Source organism: Schistocerca gregaria, chromosome 11 (assembly GCF_023897955.1).
Source record: "Schistocerca gregaria isolate iqSchGreg1 chromosome 11, iqSchGreg1.2, whole genome shotgun sequence".
In the NCBI taxonomy this organism is placed as follows: Eukaryota; Metazoa; Arthropoda; class Insecta; order Orthoptera; family Acrididae; genus Schistocerca; species Schistocerca gregaria.
Genome location: NC_064930.1, coordinates 152830026 through 152853672, shown reverse-complemented (window position 1 = coordinate 152853672; position 23647 = coordinate 152830026).

Sequence of the window (23647 nt, the reverse complement as noted above, 5' to 3'; positions counted from 1 at the left end):
TGCAGACAATAAACGTAACCGTTTCAGAGAGAAAAGCGGCCAATTTGACGATCTGGCTATAAGTCGATTCGATAACAAATGACGAAAACGGACGGATTTCTCAGGTTTTTACTGCATATGAAACCTTTTCACATTCTCCCGTGCAACGCAGCTGCTAGTCCTCCTTTCATGCAAAATCTTAAGGTTCCACATCATTTCCAAGTCACCAAAGCCGGCTAAAAATCAATAATCGATAACCAAAACTTGAATTGTACTACTTCTTACTGGCCATTGCTTTAACTTAGAAGCTTCTTCTGTGTTCTACTATGGTGCTTTTAGTGTCTCCGCATACCGCAGCACGCGACATAGCTTTGCAGACGATAAATGTAACCGTCTCAGAGGGAAAAGCGGCCAATGTGACGATCTGGCTTTAAGTCGATTCGATAACAAATTACGAAAACGGACAGATATCTCATGTTTTTACTACATATGAACACTTTTCACATTCTCCCGTGCACCGCGGCTGCTAGTCCTCCTTTCATGGAAAATATTAAGGTCCTAGGTCATGTCCAAGCCACCAAAGCCGGCTAAAATGTGAATACTCGACAACTAAAACTTCAATTGTACTACTTCTTACATTCTATTGCTTCAACTTAGAAGCTTCTTCTGTGTTCTACTATGGTGCTTTTAGTGTCTCCGCATACCGCAGCACGCGACATAGCTTTGCAGACGATAAATGTAACCGATTCAGAGAGAAGAGCGGCCAATGTAACGATCTGGCTTTAAGTTGATTGGATAACAAATGACGAAAATGGGCAGATTTCTCAGGTTTTTGCTACATATGAACCCTTTTCACATTCTCCCGTGCAACGCAGCTGCTAGTCCTCCTTTCATGCAAAATGTTAAGGTTCCACCTCATGTCCAAGGCACCAAAGCCGGCTAAAAATCAATAATCGATAACCAAACCTTGAATTGTACTGCTTCTTATGGCTATTGCTTCAACTTAGAAGCTTCTTCTGTGTTCTACTATGGTGCTTTTAGTGTCTCCGCATACCTCAGCACGTGACATAGCTTTGCAGACGATAAATGTAACCGTCTCAGAGAGAAAAGCGGCCAATGTGACGATCTGGCTTTAAGGCGATTCGATAACAAATTACGAAAACGGACGGATTTCTCAGGTTTTTACTACATATGAACACTTTTCACATTCTCCCGTGTAACGCGGCTACTAGTCCTCCTTTCATGCAAAATCTTAAGGTCCGAGGTTATGTCCAAGCTACCAAAACTGGCTAAAAAGTGAATAATCGACGCCTAAAACTTGAATTGTACTACATCTTATTGGCTATTACTTCAATTTAGAAGCTTCTTCTGTGTTCTACTATGGTGCATTTAGTGTCTCCGCATACCGCAGCACGCGACATAGCTTTGCAGACGATAAATGTAACCGTTTCAGAGAGAAAAGCGGCCAATGTGACGATCTGGCTTTAAGTCGATTCTATAACAAATGACGAAAACGAACGGATTTCTCAGGTTTGTACTACATATGAACACTTTTCACATTCTCCCGTGCAACGCAGCTGCTAGTCCTCCTTTCATGCAAAGTCTTAAGGTCCTAGGTCATGTCCAAGCCACCAAAGCCGGCTAAAAAGTGAATAATCGACAACTAAATCTTGAATTGTACTACATCTTACTCACTATTGCTTCAACTTAGAAGCTTCTTCTGTGTTCTACTTTGGTGCTTTTAGTGTCTCCGCATACCGCAGCACGCGGCATAGGTTTGCAGACGATAAATGTAACCGTCTCAGAGAGAAAAGCGGCCAATGTGACGATCTGGCTTTAAGTCGATTCGATAACAAATGACGAAAACCGACGGATTTCTCAGGTTTTTACTACATATGAACACTTTTCACATTCTCCCGTGCAACGCGGCTGCTAGTCCTCCTTTCATGCAAAATCTTAAGGTTCCACCTCTTGTCCAAGGCACCAAAGCTGCAAAAAATCAATAATCGATAACCAAAACTTGAATTGTACTGCTTCTTACGGCTATTGCTTCAACTTAGAAGCTTCTTCTGTGTTCTACTACGGTGCTTTTAGTGTCTCCGCATACCGCAGCACGCGACATAGCTTTGCAGACGATAAATGTAACCGTCTCAGAGAGAAAAGCGGCCAATGTGACGATCTGGCTTTAAGTCGATTCGATAACAAATGACGAAAACGGACGGATTTCTCAGGTTTTTAGTACATATGAACACTTTTCACATTCTCCCGTGCAACGCGGCTGTTAGTCCTCCTTTCATGCAAAATCTAAAGGTTCCACCTCTTGTCCAAGGCACCAAAGCCGCTAAAAATCAATAATCGATAACCAAAACTTGAATTGTACTGCTTCTTATGGCTATTGCTTCAACTTAGAAGCTTCTTCTGTGTTCTACTATGGTGCTTTTAGTGTCTCCACATACCGCAGCACGCGACATAGCTTTGCAGACGATAAATGTAACCGTCTCAGAGAGAAAAGCGGCCAATGTGACGATCTGGCTTTAAGTCGATTCGATAAGAAATTACGAAAACGGACGGATTTCTCAGGTTTTTACTACATATGAACACTTTTCACATTCTCCCGTGCACCGCGGCTGCTATTCCTCCTTTCATGCAAAATATTATAGTCCTAGGTCATGTCCAAGCCACCAAAGCCGGCTAAAATGTGAATAATCCACAACTAAAACTTCAATTGTACTACTTCTTACTGGCTATTGCTTCAACTTAGAAGCTTCTTCTGTGTTCTACTATGGTGCTTTTACTGTCTGCGCATACCGCAGCACGCGACATAGCTTTGCAGACGATAAATGTAACCGATTCAGAGAGAAGAGCGGCCAATGTAACGATCTGGCTTTAAGTTGATTGGATAACAAATGACGAAAACGGGCAGATTTCTCAGGTTTTTGCTACATATGAACCCTTTTCACATTCTCCCGTGCAACGCAGCTGCTAGTCCTCCTTTCATGCAAAATGTTAAGGTTCCACCTCATGTCCAAGGCACCAAAGCCGGCTAAAAATCAATAATCGATAATCAAACCTTGAATTGTACTGCTTCTTATGGCTATTGCTTCAACTTAGAAGCTTCTTCTGTGTTCTACTATGGTGCTTTTAGTGTCTCCGCATACCGCAGCACGTGACATAGCTTTGCAGACGATAAATGTAACCGTCTCAGAGAGAAAAGCGGCCAATGTGACGATCTGGCTTTAAGGCGATTCGATAACAAATTACGAAAACGGACGGATTTCTCAGGTTTTTACTACATATGAACACTTTTCAAATTCTCCCGTGTAACGCGGCTACTAGTCCTCCTTTCATGCAAAATCTTAAGGTCCGAGGTTATGTCCAAGCTACCAAAACTGGCTAAAAAGTGAATAATCGACGCCTAAAACTTGAATTGTACTACATCTTATTGGCTATTACTTCAATTTAGAAGCTTCTTCTGTGTTCTACTATGGTGCATTTAGTGTCTCCGCATACCGCAGCACGCGACATAGCTTTGCAGACGATAAATGTAACCGTTTCAGAGAGAAAAGCGGCCAATGTGACGATCTGGCTTTAAGTCGATTCTATAACAAATGACGAAAACGAACGGATTTCTCAGGTTTGTACTACATATGAACACTTTTCACATTCTCCCGTGCAACGCAGCTGCTAGTCCTCCTTTCATGCAAAGTCTTAAGGTCCTAGGTCATGTCCAAGCCACCAAAGCCGGCTAAAAAGTGAATAATCGACAACTAAATCTTGAATTGTACTACATCTTACTCACTATTGCTTCAACTTAGAAGCTTCTTCTGTGTTCTACTTTGGTGCTTTTAGTGTCTCCGCATACCGCAGCACGCGACATAGGTTTGCAGACGATAAATGTAACCGTCTCAGAGAGAAAAGCGGCCAATGTGACGATCTGGCTTTAAGTCGATTCGATATCAAATGACGAAAACGGACGGATTTCTCAGGTTTTTAGTACATATGAACACTTTTCACATTCTCCCGTGCAACGCGGCTGCTAGTCCTCCTTTCAAGCAAAATCTTAAGGTACTAGGTCATGTCCAAGCCAATAAAGCCGGCTAAAAAGTGAATAATCGACAACTAAAACTTGATTTGTACTACTTCGTACTGGTTATTGCTTCAACTTAGAAGCTTCTTCTGTGTTCTACTATGGTGCTTTTAGTGTCTCCACATACCGCAGGACGTGACATAGCTTTGCAGACGATAAACGTAACCGTTTCAGAGAGAAAAGCGGCCAATGTGACGATCTGGCTTTAAGTCGATTCGATAACAAATGACGAAAACGGACGGATTTTTCAGGTTTTTACTACATATGAACCCTTTTCACATACTCCCGTGAACGCAGCTGCTAGTCTTCCTTTCATGCAAAATCTTAACGCTCCACCTCATGTCCAAGGCACCAAAGCCGGCTAAAAATCAATAATCGATAACCAAAACTTGAATTGTACTGCTTGTTAAGGCTATTGCTTCAATTTAGAAGCTTATTCTGTGTTCTACTATGGTGCTTTTAGTGTCTCCGCATACCGCAGCACGTGACATAGCTTTGCAGACGATAAACGTAACCGTTTCAGAGAGAAAAGCGGCCAATGTGACGATCTGGCTTTAAGTCGATTCGATAACAAATGAGGGGAAAACGGACGGATTTCTCAGGTTTTTACTACATATGAACCCTTTTCACATTCTCCCGTGCAACGCGGCTGCTAGTCCTCCTTTCATGCAAAATCTTAAGGTTCCACCTCTTGTCCAAGGCACCAAAGCCGCAAAAAATCAATAATCGATAACCAAAACTTGAATTGTACTGCTTCTTACGGCTATTGCTTCAACTTAGAAGCTTCTTCTGTGTTCTACTATGGTGCTTTTAGTGTCTCCGCATACCGCAGCACGCGACATAGCTTTGCAGACGATAAATGTAACCGTCTCAGAGAGAAAAGCGGCCAATGTGACTATCTGGCTTTAAGTCGGTTCGATAACAAATGACGAAAACGGACGGATTTCTCAGGTTTTTAGTACATATGAACACATTTCACATTCTCCCGTGCCACGCGGCTGCTAGTCCTCCTTTCATGCAAAATCTAAAGGTTCCACCTCTTGTCCAAGGCACCAAAGCCGCTAAAAATCAATAATCGATACCCAATCTTGAATTCTACTGCTTCTTATGGCTATTGCTTCAACTTAGAAGCTTCTTCTGTGTTCTACTATGGTGCTTTTAGTGTCTCCGCATACCGCAGCACGTGACATAGCTTTGCAGACAATAAACGTAACCGTTTCAGAGAGAAAAGCGGCCAATGTGACGATCTGGCTTTAAGTCGATTCGATAACAAATGACGAAAACGGACGGATTTCTCAGGTTTTTACTACATATGAAACCTTTTCACATTCTCCCGTGCAACGCAGCTGCTAGTCCTCCTTTCATGCAAAATCTTAAGGTTCCACCTCAAGTCCAAGGCACCAAAGCAGGCTAAAAATCAATAATCGATAACCAAACCTTGAATTGTACTGCTTCTTATGGCTATTGCTTCAACTTAGAAGCTTCTTCTGTGTTCTACTATGGTGCTTTTAGTGTCTCCGCATACCGCAGCACGTGACATAGCTTTGCAGACGATAAATGTAACCGTCTCAGAGAGAAAAGCGGCCAATGTGACGATCTGGCTTTAAGGCGATTCGATAACAAATTACGAAAACGGACGGATTTCTCAGGTTTTTACTACATATGAACACTTTTCACATTCTCCCGTGTAACGCGGCTACTAGTCCTCCTTTCATGCAAAATCTTAAGGTCCGAGGTTATGTCCAAGCTACCAAAACTGGCTAAAAAGTGAATAATCGACGCCTATAACTTGAATTGTACTACATCTTATTGGCTATTACTTCAATTTAGAAGCTTCTTCTGTGTTCTACTATGGTGCATTTAGTGTCTCCGCATACCGCAGCACGCGACATAGCTTTGCAGACGATAAATGTAACCGTTTCAGAGAGAAAAGCGGCCAATGTGACGATCTGGCTTTAAGTCGATTCTATAACAAATGACGAAAACGAACGGATTTCTCAGGTTTGTACTACATATGAACACTTTTCACATTCTCCCGTGCAACGCAGCTGCTAGTCCTCCTTTCATGCAAAGTCTTAAGGTCCTAGGTCATGTCCAAGCCACCAAAGCCGGCTAAAAAGTGAATAATCGACAACTAAATCTTGAATTGTACTACATCTTACTCACTATTGCTTCAACTTAGAAGCTTCTTCTGTGTTCTACTTTGGTGCTTTTAGTGTCTCCGCATACCGCAGCACGCGACATAGGTTTGCAGACGATAAATGTAACCGTCTCAGAGAGAAAAGCGGCCAATGTGACGATCTGGCTTTAAGTCGATTCGATATCAAATGACGAAAACGGACGGATTTCTCAGGTTTTTAGTACATATGAACACTTTTCACATTCTCCCGTGCAACGCGGCTGCTAGTCCTCCTTTCAAGCAAAATCTTAAGGTACTAGGTCATGTCCAAGCCAATAAAGCCGGCTAAAAAGTGAATAATCGACAACTAAAACTTGATTTGTACTACTTCGTACTGGTTATTGCTTCAACTTAGAAGCTTCTTCTGTGTTCTACTATGGTGCTTTTAGTGTCTCCACATACCGCAGGACGTGACATAGCTTTGCAGACGATAAACGTAACCGTTTCAGAGAGAAAAGCGGCCAATGTGACGATCTCGCTTTAAGTCGATTCGATAACAAACGACGAAAACGGACGGATTTTTCAGGTTTTTACTACATATGAACCCTTTTCACATACTCCCGTGAACGCAGCTGCTAGTCTTCCTTTCATGCAAAATCTTAATGCTCCACCTCATGTCCAAGGCACCAAAGCCGGCTAAAAATCAATAATCGATAACCAAAACTTGAATTGTACTGCTTGTTAAGGCTATTGCTTCAACTTAGAAGCTTATTCTGTGTTCTACTATGGTGCTTTTAGTGTCTCCGCATACCGCAGCACGTGACATAGCTTTGCAGACGATAAACGTAACCGTTTCAGAGAGAAAAGCGGCCAATGTGACGATCTGGCTTTAAGTCGATTCGATAACAAATGACGAAAACGGACGGATTTCTCAGGTTTTTACTACATATGAACCCTTTTCACATTCTCCCGTGCAACGCGGCTGCTAGTCCTCCTTTCATGCAAAATCTTAAGGTTCCACCTCTTGTCCAAGGCACCAAAGCCGCAAAAAATCAATAATCGATAACCAAAACTTGAATTGTACTGCTTCTTACGGCTATTGCTTCAACTTAGAAGCTTCTTCTGTGTTCTACTATGGTGCTTTTAGTGTCTCCGCATACCGCAGCACGCGACATAGCTTTGCAGACGATAAATGTAACCGTCTCAGAGAGAAAAGCGGCCAATGTGACTATCTGGCTTTAAGTCGGTTCGATAACAAATGACGAAAACGGACGGATTTCTCAGGTTTTTAGTACATATGAACACATTTCACATTCTCCCGTGCCACGCGGCTGCTAGTCCTCCTTTCATGCAAAATCTAAAGGTTCCACCTCTTGTCCAAGGCACCAAAGCCGCTAAAAATCAATAATCGATACCCAATCTTGAATTCTACTGCTTCTTATGGCTATTGCTTCAACTTAGAAGCTTCTTCTGTGTTCTACTATGGTGCTTTTAGTGTCTCCGCATACCGCAGCACGTGACATAGCTTTGCAGACAATAAACGTAACCGTTTCAGAGAGAAAAGCGGCCAATGTGACGATCTGGCTTTAAGTCGATTCGATAACAAATGACGAAAACGGACGGATTTCTCAGGTTTTTACTACATATGAAACCTTTTCACATTCTCCCGTGCAACGCAGCTGCTAGTCCTCCTTTCATGCAAAATCTTAAGGTTCCACCTCATGTCCAAGGCACCAAAGCAGGCTAAAAATCAATAATCGATAACCAAAACTTGAATTGTACTACTTCTTACTGGCCATTGCTTCAACTTAGAAGCTTCTTCTGTGTTCTACTAAGGTGCTTTTAGTGTCTCCGCATACCGCAGCACGCGACATAGCTTTGCAGACGATAAATGTAACAGTCTCTGAGAGAAAAGCGGTGAATGTGACGATCTGGCTTTAAGTCGATTCTACAACAAATGACGAAAACGGAAGGATTCCTCAGGTTTTTACTAAATATGAACCCTTTTCACATTCTCCCGTGCATCGCAGCTGCTAGTCCTCCTTTCATGCAAAATCATAAGGTTCCACCTCATGTCCAAGGCACCAAAGCCGGCTAAAAATCAATAATCGATAACCAAAACTTGAATTGTACTGCTTCTTATGGCTATTGCTTCAACTTAGAAGCTTCTTCTGTGTTCTACTATGGTGCTTTTAGTGTCTCCACTTACCGCAGCACGCGACATAGCTTTGCAGACGATAAATGTAACCGTCTCAGAGAGAAAAGCGGCCAATGTGACGATCTGGCTTTAAGTCGATTCGATAACAAATGATGAAAACGGACGGATTTCTCAGGTTTTTACTACATATGAACACTTTTCACATTCTCCCGTGCAACGCGGCTGCTAGTCCTCCTTTCATGCAAGATCTTAAGGTCCTAGGTCATTTCCAAGCCACCAAAGCCGGCTAAAAAGAGAATAATAGACGCCTAAAACTTGAATTGTACTACTTCTTACTGGCTATTACTTCAACATAGAAGCTTCTTCTGTGTTCTACTATGGTGCTTTTAGTGTCTCCGCATACCGCAGCACGTGACATAGCTTTGCAGACAATAAACGTAACCGTTTCAGAGAGAAAAGCGGCCAATGTAACGATCTGGCTTTAAGTCGATTCGATAACAAATGACGAAAACGGACGGATTTCTCAGGTTTTTACTACATATGAACACTTTTCACATTCTCCCGTGCACCGCGGCTGCTAGTCATCCTTTCATGCAAAATATTAAGGTCCTAGGTCATGTCCAAGCCACCAAAGCCGGCTAAAATGTGAATAATCGACAACTAAAACTTGAATTGTACTACTTCTTACTGGCTATTGCTTCAACTTAGAAGCTTCTTCTGTGTTCTACTATGGTGCTTTTAGTGTCTCCGCATACCGCAGCACGCGACATAGCTTTGCAGACGATAAATGTAACCGATTCAGAGAGAAGAGCGGCCAATGTGACGATCTGGCTTTAAGTCGATTCGATAACAAATGACGAAAACGGACGGATTTCTCAGGTTTTTACTACATATGAACACATTTCACATTCTCCCGTACAACGCGGCTGTTAGTCCTCCTTTCATGCAAAATCTTAAGGTCCTAGGTCATGTCCAAGCCACCAAAGCCGGCTAAAAAGTGAATAATCGACAACTAAATCTTGAATTGTACTACATTTTACTGACTATTGCTTCAACTTAGAAGCTTCTTCTGTGTTCTACTATGGTGCTTTTAGTGTTTCCGCATACCGCAGCACACGACATATCTTTGCAGACGATAAATGTACCCGTCTCAGAGAGAAAAGCGGCCAATGTGACGATCTGGCTTTAAGTCGATTCGATAACAAATGACGATAACGGACGGATTTCTCAGGATTTTACTACATATGAACCCTTTTTACTTTCTCCCGCCAATGCGGCTGCTAGTCCTCCTTTCATGCAAAATCTTAACGTTCCACCTCATGTCCAAGGCACCAAAGCCGGCTACAAATCAACTGTCGATAAACAAAACAAGAATTGTACTGCTTCTTACTGACTATTGCTTCAACTTAGAAGTTTCTTCTGTGTTCTACTATGGTGCTTTTAGTGTTTCCGCATACCGCAGCACGCGACATAGCTTTGCAGACTATAAATGTAACCGTCTGAGAGAGAAAAGCGGCCAATGTGACGATCTGGCTTTAAGTCGATTCGATAACAAATAACGAAAACGGACGGATTTCTCAGGTGTTTACCATATATGAGCACTTTTCACATTCTCCCGTGCAACGCGGCTGCTAGTCCTCCTTTCATGCAAAGTCTTAAATTCCTACATCATGTCCAAGCCAGCAAAGCCGGCTAAAAAGTGAATAATCGACAACTAAAACTTGAATTGTACTACTTCTTACTGGCTATTACTTCAACTTAGAAGCTTCTTCTGTGTTTTACTATGGTGCTTTTAGTGTCTCCGCATACCGCAGCAGGCGACATAGCTTTGCAGACGACAAATGTAACCGTTTCAGAAAGAAGAGTGGCCAAAGTGACGATCTGGCTTTAAGTCGATTCGATAACAAATGACGAAAACGGACGTATTTCTCAGGTTTTTACTACATATGAACCCTTTTCTCATTCTCCCGTGCAACGCGGCTGCTAGTCCTCCTTTCATGCAAAATCTTAAGGTTCCACCTCATGTCCAAGGCACCAAAGCCGGCTAAAAATCGATACTCGATAACCAAAACTTAAATTGTACTGCTTCTTACTGGCTATTGCTTCAACTTAGAAGCTTCTTCTGTGTTCTACTATGGTGCTTTTAGTGTCTCCGCATACCGCAGCACGCGACATAGCTTTGCAGACGATAAATGTAACCGATTCAGAAAGAAGAGAGGCCAATGTGACGATCTCACTTTAAATCGATTCGATAACAAATGACGAAAACGGATGGATTTCTCAGGTTTTTACTACATTTGAACCCTTTTCTCATTCTCCCGTGCAACGCGGCTGCTAGTCCTCCTTTCATGCAAAATCTTAAGGTTCCACCTCATGTCCAAGGCACCAAAGCCGGCTAAAAATCAATAATCGATAACCAAAACTTGAATTGTACTGCTTCTTACTGGCTATTGCTTCAACTTAGAAGATTTTTCTGTGTTCTACTATGGTGCTTTTAGTGTCTCCGCATACCGCAGCACGCGACATAGCTTTGCAGACGATAAATGTAACCGTCTCAGAGAGAAAAGCGGCCAATGTGACGATCTGGCTTTAAGTCGATTCGATAACAAATAACGAAAATGCACGGATTTCTCAGGTTTTTACTACATATGAACACTTTTCACATTCTCCCGTGCAACTCGGCTGCTAATCCTCTTTTCATGCAGATTCTTAATGTTCCACCTCATGTTCAAGGCACCAAAGCCTCCTAAAAATCAATAATCGATAACCAAAACTTGAATTGTACTGCTTATTACTGGCTATTGCTTCAACTTAGAAGCTTCTTCTGTGTTTTACTATGGTGCTTTTAGTGTCTCCGCATACCGCAGCACGCGACATAGCTTTGCAGACGACAAATGTAACCGTTTCAGAAAGAAGAGTGGCCAAAGTGACGATCTGGCTTTAAGGCGATTCGATAACAAATGACGAAAACGGACGTATTTCTCAGGTTTTTACTACATATGAACCCTTTTCTCATTCTCCCGTGCAACGCGGCTGCTAGTCCTCCTTTCATGCAAAATCTTAATGTTCCACCTCATGTCCAAGGCACCAAAGCCGGCTAAAAATCGATAATGGATAACCAAAACTTAAATTGTACTGCTTCTTACTGGCTATTGCTGCAACTTAAAAGCTTCATCTGTGTTCTAATATGGTGCTTTTAGTGTCTCCGCATACCGCAGCACGAGACATAGCTATGCAGACGATAAATGTAACCGTCTCAGAGAGAAAAGCGGCCAATGTGACGATCAGGCTTTAAGTCGATTCGATAGCAAATGACGAAAACGGACGGATTTCTCAGGGGTTTACTATATATGAACACATTTCACATTCTCCCGTGCAACGCGGCTGCTAGTCCTCCTTTCATGCAAAATCTTAAGTTCCTAGATCATGTCCAAGCCACCAAAGCCTGCTAAAAAGTGAATAATCGACAACTAAAACTTGAATTGTACTACTTCTTACTGGCTATTACTTCAACTTAGAAGCTTCTTCTGTGTTCTACTCTGGTGCTTTTAGTGTTTTCGCATACCGCAGCACGCGACATACCTTTGCAGACGAAAAATGTAACCGTCTCAGAGAGAAAAGCGGCCAATGTGACGATCTGACTTTAAGTCGATTCGATAACAAATGACGAAAACGGACGCATTTCTCAGGATTTTACTACATGTGAAGACTTTTCACATTCTCCCGTGCAACACGGCTTCTAGTCCTCCTTCCATGCAAAATCTTAAGGTCCTACGTCATGTCCAAGCCACCAAAGCCGGCTAAAAAGTGAATAATCGACAACTAAATCTTGAATTGTACTACATTTTACTAACTATTGCTTCAACTTAGAAGCTTCTTCTGTGTTCTACTATGGTGCTTTTAGTGTTTCCGCATACCGCAGCACGCGACATAGCTTTGCAGACGATAAATGTAACCGTCTCAGAGAGAAAAGCGGCCAAAGTGACGATCTGGCTTTAAGTCGATTCGATAACAAATGACGAAAACGGACGGATTTCTCAGGTTTTTACTACATATGAACCCTTTTCTCATTCTCCCGTGCAACGCGGCTGCTAGTCCTCCTTTCATGCAAAATCTTAATGTTCCACCTCATGTCCAAGGCACCAAAGCCGGCTAAAAATCGATAATGGATAACCAAAACTTAAATTTTACTGCTTCTTACTGGCTATTGCTTCAACTTAGAAGATTTTTCTGTGTTCTACTATGGTGCTTTTAGTGTCTCCGCATACCGCAGCACGCGACATAGCTTTGCAGACGATAAATGTAACCGTCTCAGAGAGAAAAGCGGCCAATGTGACGATCTGGCTTTAAGTCGATTCGATAACAAATGACGAAAACGGACTGATTTCTCAGGTTTTTACTACATATGAACCCTTTTTACATTCTCCCGTGCAACGCGGCTGCTAGTCCTCCTTTCATGCAAAATCTTAAGATTCCACCTTATGTCCAAGACACCAAAGCCGGCAAAAAATTAATAATCGATTACCAAAACTTGAATTGTACTGCTTCTTACTGGCTGTTGCTTCAACTTAGAAGATTCTTCTGTGTTCTACTATGGTGCATTTGGGGTCTCCGCATACCGCAGCACGCGACATAGCTTTGCAGACGAAAAATGTAACCGTCTCAGAGAGAAAAGCGGCCAATGTGACGATCTGGCTTTAAGTCGATTCGATAACAAATTACGAAAACGGACGGATTTCTCAGGTTTTTACTACATATGAACACTTTTCACATTCTCCCGTGCAACGCGGCTGCTAGTCCTCCTTTCATGCAATATCTTAATGTTCCACCTCATGTCCAAGGCACCAAAGCCGCCTAAAATCAATAATCGATAACCAAAACTTGAATTGTACTGCTTCTTACTGGCTATTGCTGCAACTTAAAAGCTTCATCTGTGTTCTAATATGGTGCTTTTAGTGTCTCCGCATACCGCAGCACGAGACATAGCTATGCAGACGATAAATTTAACCGTCTCAGAGAGAAAAGCGGCCAATGTGACGATCAGGCTTTAAGTCGATTCGATAACAAATAACGAAAACGGACTGATTTCTTAGGTTTTTACTTTTCACATTCTCCCGTGAAACGGGGCTGCTAGTCCTCCTTTCATGCAAACTCTTAAGGTTCCACCTCATGTCCAAAGCACCAAGGCCGGATAAAAATCAATAATCGACAACCAAAACTTGAATTGTACAGCTTCTTACTGGCTATTGCTTCAACTTAGAAGCTTCTTTTGTGTTCTACTATGGTGCATTTAGTGTCTCCGCATACCGCAGCACGCGACTTAGCTTTGCAGACTATAAATGTAACCGTCTCAGAGAGAAAAGCGGCCAATGTGACGATCTGGCTTTAAGTCGATTCGATAACAAATGACGAAAACGGACGGATTTCTCAGGTTTTTACTACATATGAACCCTTTTCACATTCTCCCCTGCAACGCGGCTGCTAGTCCTCCTTTCATGCAAAATCTTAATGTTCCACCTCATGTCCAAGGCACCAAAGCCGCCTAAAATTAATAATCGATAACCAAAACTAGAATTGTACTGCTTCTTACTGGCTATTGCTTCAACTTAAAAGCTTCATCTGTGTTCTAATATGGTGCTTTTAGTGTCTCCGCATACCGCAGCACCAGACATAGCTATGCAGACGATAAATGTAACCGTCTCAGAGAGAAAAGCGGCCAATGTGACGATCTGGCTTTAAGTCGATTCGATAACAAATGACGAAACCGGACGGATTTCTCAGCTTTTTACTACATATGAACACTTTTCACATTCTCCTTTGCAACGCGGCTGCTAGTCCTCCTTTCATGCAAAATCTTAATGTTCCACCTCATGTCCAAGACACCAAAGCCGGCAAAAAATTAATAATCGATAACTAAGACTTGAATTGTACCGCTTCTTACTGGCTATTGCTTCAACTTAGAAGATTTTTCTGTGTTCTACTATGGTGCTTTTAGTGTCTCCGCATACCGCAGCACGCGACATAGCTTTGCAGACGATAAATGTAACCGTCTCAGAGAGAAAAGTGGCCAATGTGACGATCTGGCTTTAAGTCGATTCGATAACAAATGACGAAAACGGACGGATTTCTCAGGTTTTTCTACATATGAACACTTTTCACATTCTGCCGTACAACGCGGCTGCTAGTCCTCCTTTCATGCAAAATCTTAATGTTCCACTTCATGTCCAAGGCACCAAAGTCGGCTAAAAATCGATAATGGATAACCAAAACTTAAATTGTACTGCTTCTTACTGGCTATTGCTTCAACTTAGAAGATTTTTCTGTGTTCTACTATGGTGCTTTTAGTGTCTCCGCATACCGCAGCATGCGACATAGCTTTGCAGACGATAAATGTAACCGTCTCTGAGAGAAAAGCGGCCAATGTGACGACCTGGCTTTAAGTCGATTCGATAACAAATGACGAAAACGGACTGATTTCTCAGGTTTTTACTACATATGAACCCTTTTTACATTCTCCCGTGCAACGTGGCTGCTAGTCCTCCTTTCATGCAAAATCTTAAGATTCAACCTTATGTCCAAGACACCAAAGCCGGCAAAAAATTAATAATCGATTACCAAAACTTGAATTGTACTGCTTCTTACTGGCTATTGCTTCAACTTAGAAGATTCTTCTGTGTTCTACTATGGTGCATTTGGGGTCTCCGCATACCGCAGCACGCGACATAGCTTTGCAGACGAAAAATGTAACCGTCTCAGAGAGAAAAGCGGCCAATGTGACAATCTGGCTTTAAGTCGATTCGATAACAAATTACGAAAACAGACGGATTTCTCAGGTTTTTACTACATATGAACACTTTTCACATTCTCCCGTGCAACGCGGCTGCTAGTCCTCCTTTCATGCAAAATCTTAATGTTCCACCTCATGTCCAAGGCAACAAAGCCGCCTAAAATCAATAATCGATAACAAAAACTTGAATTGTAATGCTTCTTACTGGCTATTGCTTCAACTTAAAAGCTTCATCTGTGTTCTAATATGGTGCTTTTAGTGTCTCCGCATACCGCAGCACGAGACATAGCTATGCAGACGATAAATGTAACCGTCTCAGAGAGAAAAGCGGCCAATGTGACGATCTGGCTTTAAGTCGATTCGATAACAAATGACGAAAACGGACGGATTTCTCAGGTGTTTACGATATATGAAAACTTTTCACATTCTCCCGTGCAACGCGGCTGCTAGTCCTCCTTTCATGCAAAATCTTATGTTCCTAGGTCATGTCCAAGCCACCAAAGCCGGCTAAAAAGTGAATACTTGACAACTAAAACTTGAATTGTACTACTTCTTACTGGCTATTACTTCAACTTAGAAGCTTCTTCTGTGTTCTACTACGGTGCTTTTAGTGTTTCCGCATACCGCAGCACGCGACATAGCTTTGCAGACGATAAATGTAACCGTATCAGAGAGAAAAGCGGCGAATGTGACGATCTGGCTTTAAGTCGACTCGATAACAAATGACGAAAACGGACGGATTTCTCAGGTTTTACTACATCTGAACCCTTTTCACATTCTCCCGTGCAACGCGGCTGCTAGTCCTCCTTTCATGCAAAATCTTATGGTTCCACCTCATGCCCATGGCACCAAAGCCGGCTAAAAATCAATATTCGAAAACCAAAACTTGAATTGTACTGCTTCTTACTGGCTATTGCTTCAACTTAGAAGCTTCTTCTGTGTTCTACTATGGTGCTTTTAGAGTCTCCGCATACCGCAGCAGGCGACATAGCTTTGCAGACGATAAATGTAACCGTCTCAGAGAGAAAAGCGGCCAATGTGACGATCTGGCTTTAAGTCGATTCGATAACAAATGACGAAAACGGACTGATTTCTTAGGTTTTTACTTTTCACATTCTCCCGTGAAACGGGGCTGTTAGTCCTCCTTTCATGCAAAATCTTAAGGTTCCACCTCATGTCCAAAGCACCAAGGCCGGCTAAAAATCAATAATCGACAACCAAAACTTGAATTGTACAGCTTCTTACTGGCTATTGCTTCAACTTAGAAGCTTCTTTTGTGTTCTACTATGGTGCTTTTAGTGTCTCCGCATACCGCAGCACGCGACATAGCTTTGCAGACGATAAATGTAACCGTCTCAGAGAGAAAAGCGGCCAATGTGACGATCTGGCTTTAAGTCGATTCGATAACACATTACGAAAACGGACGGATTTCTCATTTTTTTACTACATATGAACACTTTTCATATTCTCCCGTGCAACGCGGCTGCTAGTCCTCCTTTCAGGAAAAATCTTAAGGTCCTAGGTCATGTCCAAGCCACCAAAGCCGGCTTAAAAGGGAATAATCGACAACTAAAACTTGAATTGTACTACTTCTTACTGGCTATTACGTCTACTTAGAAGCTTCTTCTGTGTTCTACTATGGTGCTTGTAGTGTCTCCGCATACCGCAGCACGCGACATAGCTTTGGAGACGATAAATGTAACCGTCTCAGAGAGAAAAGCGGCCAATGTGACGATCTGGCTTTAAGTCGATTCGATAACAAATGACGAAAACGGACGGATTTCTCAGGTTTTTACTACATATGAACACTTTTCACATTCTCCCGTGCAACGCGGCTGCCAGTCCTCCTTTCATGCAAAATCTTAAGGTTCCACCTCATGTCCAATACACCAAAGCCGGCTAAAAATCAATTATCCATAAACTAAACAAGAATTTTACTGCTTCTTACTGACTATTGCTTCAACTTAGAAGTTTCTTCTGTGTTCTACTATGATGCTTTTATTGTTTCCGCGTACCGCAGCACGCGACATATCTTTGCAGACGATAAATGTAACCGTCTCAGAGAGAAAAGCGGCCAACGTGACGATCTGGCTTTAAGTCGATTCGATAACAAATGACGAAAATGGACGGATTTTTCAAGTTTTTACTACATATGAACACTTTTCACATTTTCCCGTGCAACTCGGCTGCTAATCCTCTTTTCATGCAGAATCTTAATGTTCCACCTCATGTCCAAGGCACCAGAGCCTCCTAAAAATCAATAATCGATAACCAAAACTTGAATTGTACTGCTTATTACTGGTTATTGCTTCAACTTAGAAGCTTCTTCTGTGTTCTACTATGGTGCTTTTAGTGTTTCCGCATTCCGCAGCATGCGACATAGCTATGCAGACGATAAATGTAACCGTCTCAGAGAGAAAAGCGGCCAATGTGACTATCTGGCTTTAAGTCGATTCGATAACAAATGACGAAAACGGACGGATTTCTCAGGTTTTTACTACATATGAACACTTTTCACATTCTCCCTTGCAACGCGGCTGCTAGTCCTCTTTTCATGCAAAATCTTAAGGTCCTAGGTCATGTCCAAGCCACCAAAGCCGGCTAAAAAGTGAATAATCGACAACTAAAACTTGAATTGTACTACTTCTTACTGGCTATTGCTTCAACTTAGAAGCTTCTTCTGTGTTCTACTATGGTGCTTTTAGTGTCTCCGCATACCGCAGCACGCAACGTAGCTTTGCAGACGATAAATGTAACCGTCTCAGAGAGAAAAGCGGCCAATGTGACGATCTGGCTTTAAGTCGATTCGATAACAAATGACGAAAACGGACGGATTTCTCAGGTGTTTATTATATTTGAACACTTTTCACATTCTACCGTGGTACGCGGCTGCTAGTCCTCCTTTCATGCAAAATCTTAAGGTCCTAGGTAATGTCCAAGCCACCAAACCCGGCTAAAAAGTGAATAATCGACAACTAAAACTTGAGTTGTACTACTTCTTACTGGCTATTACTTCAACTTTGAAACTTCTTCTGTGTTCTACTATGGTGCTTTTAGTGTCTCCCCATACCGCAGCACGCGACGTAGCTTTGCAGACGATAAATGTAACCGTCTCAGAGAGAAAAGCGGCCAATGTGACGATCAGGCTTTAAGTCGATTCGATAACAAATGACGAAAACGGACTGATTTCTTAGGTTTTTACTTTTCACATTCTCCCGTGAAACGGGGCTGCTAGTCCTCCTTTCATGCAAAATCTTAAGGTTCCACCTCATGTCCAAAGCACCAAGGCCGGCTAAAAATCAATAATCGACAACCAAAACTTGAATTGTACAGCTTCTTACTGGCTATTGCTTCAACTTAGAAGCTTCTTTTGTGTTCTACTATGGTGCATTTAGTGTCTCCGCATACCGCAGCACGCGACATAGCTTTGCAGACTATAAATGTAACCGTCTCAGAGAGAAAAGCGGCCAATGTGACGATCTGGCTTTAAGTCGATTCGATAACAAATGACGAAAACGGACGGATTTCTCAGGTTTTTACTACATATGAACCCTTTTCACATTCTCCCCTGCAACGCGGCTGCTAGTCCTCCTTTCATGCAAAATCTTAATGTTCCACCTCATGTCCAAGGCACCAAAGCCGCCTAAAATTAATAATCGATAACCAAAACTAGAATTGTACTGCTTCTTACTGGCTATTGCTTCAACTTAAAAGCTTCATCTGTGTTCTAATATGGTGCTTTTAGTGTCTCCGCATACCGCAGCACCAGACATAGCTATGCAGACGATAAATGTAACCGTCTCAGAGAGAAAAGCGGCCAATGTGACGATCTGGCTTTAAGTCGATTCGATAACAAATGACGAAACCGGACGGATTTCTCAGCTTTTTACTACATATGAACACTTTTCACATTCTCCTTTGCAACGCGGCTGCTAGTCCTCCTTTCATGCAAAATCTTAATGTTCCACCTCATGTCCAAGACACCAAAGCCGGCAAAAAATTAATAATCGATAACTAAGACTTGAATTGTACCGCTTCTTACTGGCTATTGCTTCAACTTAGAAGATTTTTCTGTGTTCTACTATGGTGCTTTTAGTGTCTCCGCATACCGCAGCACGCGACATAGCTTTGCAGACGATAAATGTAACCGTCTCAGAGAGAAAAGTGGCCAATGTGACGATCTGGCTTTAAGTCGATTCGATAACAAATGACGAAAACGGACGGATTTCTCAGGTTTTTCTACATATGAACACTTTTCACATTCTGCCGTACAACGCGGCTGCTAGTCCTCCTTTCATGCAAAATCTTAATGTTCCACTTCATGTCCAAGGCACCAAAGTCGGCTAAAAATCGATAATGGATAACCAAAACTTAAATTGTACTGCTTCTTACTGGCTATTGCTTCAACTTAGAAGATTTTTCTGTGTTCTACTATGGTGCTTTTAGTGTCTCCGCATACCGCAGCATGCGACATAGCTTTGCAGACGATAAATGTAACCGTCTCTGAGAGAAAAGCGGCCAATGTGACGACCTGGCTTTAAGTCGATTCGATAACAAATGACGAAAACGGACTGATTTCTCAGGTTTTTACTACATATGAACCCTTTTTACATTCTCCCGTGCAACGTGGCTGCTAGTCCTCCTTTCATGCAAAATCTTAAGATTCAACCTTATGTCCAAGACACCAAAGCCGGCAAAAAATTAATAATCGATTACCAAAACTTGAATTGTACTGCTTCTTACTGGCTATTGCTTCAACTTAGAAGATTCTTCTGTGTTCTACTATGGTGCATTTGGGGTCTCCGCATACCGCAGCACGCGACATAGCTTTGCAGACGAAAAATGTAACCGTCTCAGAGAGAAAAGCGGCCAATGTGACAATCTGGCTTTAAGTCGATTCGATAACAAATTACGAAAACAGACGGATTTCTCAGGTTTTTACTACATATGAACACTTTTCACATTCTCCCGTGCAACGCGGCTGCTAGTCCTCCTTTCATGCAAAATCTTAATGTTCCACCTCATGTCCAAGGCAACAAAGCCGCCTAAAATCAATAATCGATAACAAAAACTTGAATTGTAATGCTTCTTACTGGCTATTGCTTCAACTTAAAAGCTTCATCTGTGTTCTAATATGGTGCTTTTAGTGTCTCCGCATACCGCAGCACGAGACATAGCTATGCAGACGATAAATGTAACCGTCTCAGAGAGAAAAGCGGCCAATGTGACGATCTGGCTTTAAGTCGATTCGATAACAAATGACGAAAACGGACGGATTTCTCAGGTGTTTACGATATATGAAAACTTTTCACATTCTCCCGTGCAACGCGGCTGCTAGTCCTCCTTTCATGCAAAATCTTATGTTCCTAGGTCATGTCCAAGCCACCAAAGCCGGCTAAAAAGTGAATACTTGACAACTAAAACTTGAATTGTACTACTTCTTACTGGCTATTACTTCAACTTAGAAGCTTCTTCTGTGTTCTACTACGGTGCTTTTAGTGTTTCCGCATACCGCAGCACGCGACATAGCTTTGCAGACGATAAATGTAACCGTATCAGAGAGAAAAGCGGCGAATGTGACGATCTGGCTTTAAGTCGACTCGATAACAAATGACGAAAACGGACGGATTTCTCAGGTTTTACTACATCTGAACCCTTTTCACATTCTCCCGTGCAACGCGGCTGCTAGTCCTCCTTTCATGCAAAATCTTATGGTTCCACCTCATGCCCATGGCACCAAAGCCGGCTAAAAATCAATATTCGAAAACCAAAACTTGAATTGTACTGCTTCTTACTGGCTATTGCTTCAACTTAGAAGCTTCTTCTGTGTTCTACTATGGTGCTTTTAGAGTCTCCGCATACCGCAGCAGGCGACATAGCTTTGCAGACGATAAATGTAACCGTCTCAGAGAGAAAAGCGGCCAATGTGACGATCTGGCTTTAAGTCGATTCGATAACAAATGACGAAAACGGACTGATTTCTTAGGTTTTTACTTTTCACATTCTCCCGTGAAACGGGGCTGTTAGTCCTCCTTTCATGCAAAATCTTAAGGTTCCACCTCATGTCCAAAGCACCAAGGCCGGCTAAAAATCAATAATCGACAACCAAAACTTGAATTGTACAGCTTCTTACTGGCTATTGCTTCAACTTAGAAGCTTCTTTTGTGTTCTACTATGGTGCTTTTAGTGTCTCCGCATACCGCAGCACGCGACATAGCTTTGCAGACGATAAATGTAACCGTCTCAGAGAGAAAAGCGGCCAATGTGACGATCTGGCTTTAAGTCGATTCGATAACACATTACGAAAACGGACGGATTTCTCATTTTTTTACTACATATGAACACTTTTCATATTCTCCCGTGCAACGCGGCTGCTAGTCCTCCTTTCAGGAAAAATCTTAAGGTCCTAGGTCATGTCCAAGCCACCAAAGCCGGCTTAAAAGGGAATAATCGACAACTAAAACTTGAATTGTACTACTTCTTACTGGCTATTACGTCTACTTAGAAGCTTCTTCTGTGTTCTACTATGGTGCTTGTAGTGTCTCCGCATACCGCAGCACGCGACATAGCTTTGGAGACGATAAATGTAACCGTCTCAGAGAGAAAAGCGGCCAATGTGACGATCTGGCTTTAAGTCGATTCGATAACAAATGACGAAAACGGACGGATTTCTCAGGTTTTTACTACATATGAACACTTTTCACATTCTCCCGTGCAACGCGGCTGCCAGTCCTCCTTTCATGCAAAATCTTAAGGTTCCACCTCATGTCCAATACACCAAAGCCGGCTAAAAATCAATTATCCATAAACTAAACAAGAATTTTACTGCTTCTTACTGACTATTGCTTCAACTTAGAAGTTTCTTCTGTGTTCTACTATGATGCTTTTATTGTTTCCGCGTACCGCAGCACGCGACATATCTTTGCAGACGATAAATGTAACCGTCTCAGAGAGAAAAGCGGCCAACGTGACGATCTGGCTTTAAGTCGATTCGATAACAAATGACGAAAATGGACGGATTTTTCAAGTTTTTACTACATATGAACACTTTTCACATTTTCCCGTGCAACTCGGCTGCTAATCCTCTTTTCATGCAGAATCTTAATGTTCCACCTCATGTCCAAGGCACCAGAGCCTCCTAAAAATCAATAATCGATAACCAAAACTTGAATTGTACTGCTTATTACTGGTTATTGCTTCAACTTAGAAGCTTCTTCTGTGTTCTACTATGGTGCTTTTAGTGTTTCCGCATTCCGCAGCATGCGACATAGCTATGCAGACGATAAATGTAACCGTCTCAGAGAGAAAAGCGGCCAATGTGACTATCTGGCTTTAAGTCGATTCGATAACAAATGACGAAAACGGACGGATTTCTCAGGTTTTTACTACATATGAACACTTTTCACATTCTCCCTTGCAACGCGGCTGCTAGTCCTCTTTTCATGCAAAATCTTAAGGTCCTAGGTCATGTCCAAGCCACCAAAGCCGGCTAAAAAGTGAATAATCGACAACTAAAACTTGAATTGTACTACTTCTTACTGGCTATTGCTTCAACTTAGAAGCTTCTTCTGTGTTCTACTATGGTGCTTTTAGTGTCTCCGCATACCGCAGCACGCAACGTAGCTTTGCAGACGATAAATGTAACCGTCTCAGAGAGAAAAGCGGCCAATGTGACGATCTGGCTTTAAGTCGATTCGATAACAAATGACGAAAACGGACGGATTTCTCAGGTGTTTATTATATTTGAACACTTTTCACATTCTACCGTGGTACGCGGCTGCTAGTCCTCCTTTCATGCAAAATCTTAAGGTCCTAGGTAATGTCCAAGCCACCAAACCCGGCTAAAAAGTGAATAATCGACAACTAAAACTTGAGTTGTACTACTTCTTACTGGCTATTACTTCAACTTTGAAACTTCTTCTGTGTTCTACTATGGTGCTTTTAGTGTCTCCCCATACCGCAGCACGCGACGTAGCTTTGCAGACGATAAATGTAACCGTCTCAGAGAGAAAAGCGGCCAATGTGACGATCAGGCTTTAAGTCGATTCGATAACAAATGACGAAAACGGACTGATTTCTTAGGTTTTTACTTTTCACATTCTCCCGTGAAACGGGGCTGCTAGTCCTCCTTTCATGCAAAATCTTAAGGTTCCACCTCATGTCCAAAGCACCAAGGCCGGCTAAAAATCAATAATCGACAACCAAAACTTGAATTGTACAGCTTCTTACTGGCTATTGCTTCAACTTAGAAGCTTCTTTTGTGTTCTACTATGGTGCATTTAGTGTCTCCGCATACCGCAGCACGCGACATAGCTTTGCAGACTATAAATGTAACCGTCTCAGAGAGAAAAGCGGCCAATGTGACGATCTGGCTTTAAGTCGATTCGATAACAAATGACGAAAACGGACGGATTTCTCAGGTTTTTACTACATATGAACCCTTTTCACATTCTCCCCTGCAACGCGGCTGCTAGTCCTCCTTTCATGCAAAATCTTAATGTTCCACGTCATGTCCAA